Source organism: Arachis duranensis, chromosome 9, assembly GCF_000817695.3.
Source record: "Arachis duranensis cultivar V14167 chromosome 9, aradu.V14167.gnm2.J7QH, whole genome shotgun sequence".
Classification (NCBI taxonomy): domain Eukaryota; kingdom Viridiplantae; phylum Streptophyta; class Magnoliopsida; order Fabales; family Fabaceae; genus Arachis; species Arachis duranensis.
In genome coordinates this window covers 85960839-85961771 of record NC_029780.3, presented here as the reverse complement: position 1 = coordinate 85961771, position 933 = coordinate 85960839, and positions in this window count along the sequence as shown.

The following is a 933-nucleotide window of genomic DNA, read 5'->3' as shown; positions in this document are numbered from 1 at the left end:
TGCAAAAATCACATTTCTGGACTTTGCTATGAGTTTGTGTGTTTTTCTGTGATTTCAGGTATTCTCTGGCTGAAATTGAGGGACCTGAGCAAAAATCTGATTCAGAGGCTGGTAAAGAACTGCTGATGCTGTTGGATTCTGACCTCCCTGCACTCGAAATGGAATTTTTAGAGCTAAAGAAATCCAAATAACGCGCTCTCAATTGCGTTGGAAAGTAGACATCTAGGGCTTTTCATCAATATATAATAGTCCATACTTTGCTTGATTTTAGACGATGCAAACTGACGTTCAATGCCAGCTTTCTGATCTATTCTGGCGTTAAACGCCAGAAACAAGTTGCAAGCTAGAGTCAAACGCCAGAAACAAGTTACAAACTGGCATTCAACTCCAAAGAAGGCTTCTACATGTGAAAGCTTCAATGTTCAGCCCCAACACACACCAAGTGGGCTCCGGAAGTGGATTTCTGCACTATCTATCTTAGTTTACTCATTTTCTGAAAATCTAGCTTACTAGTTGAGTATAAAAACTACTTTTAGAGATTTATTTTGTACCTCATGACATTTTACATCTGAATTTGTATCTTTGATGGCATGAGTCTCTAAACCCCATGGTTGGGGGTGAGGAGCTCTGCTGTGTCTCGATGGATTAATGCAATTATTTCTGTTTTCTATTCAAGCACGCTTGTTCCTATTCTAAGATATTCATTCGCACTTCAACATGATGAATGTGATGATCAGTGACACTCATCACCATTCTCAATCTATGAACACGTGCCTGAAAACCACTTCTGTTCTACCTTAGATTGAATGTATATCTCTTGGGTTCCTGGTCCATATGTTTGATTACCTCTCCTGACAACAGAGCCTTCAATTCCTTGAGATCAGAGTCTTTGTGGTATAAGCTAGAAATAATTGGCAGCATCCCTGAGATCCG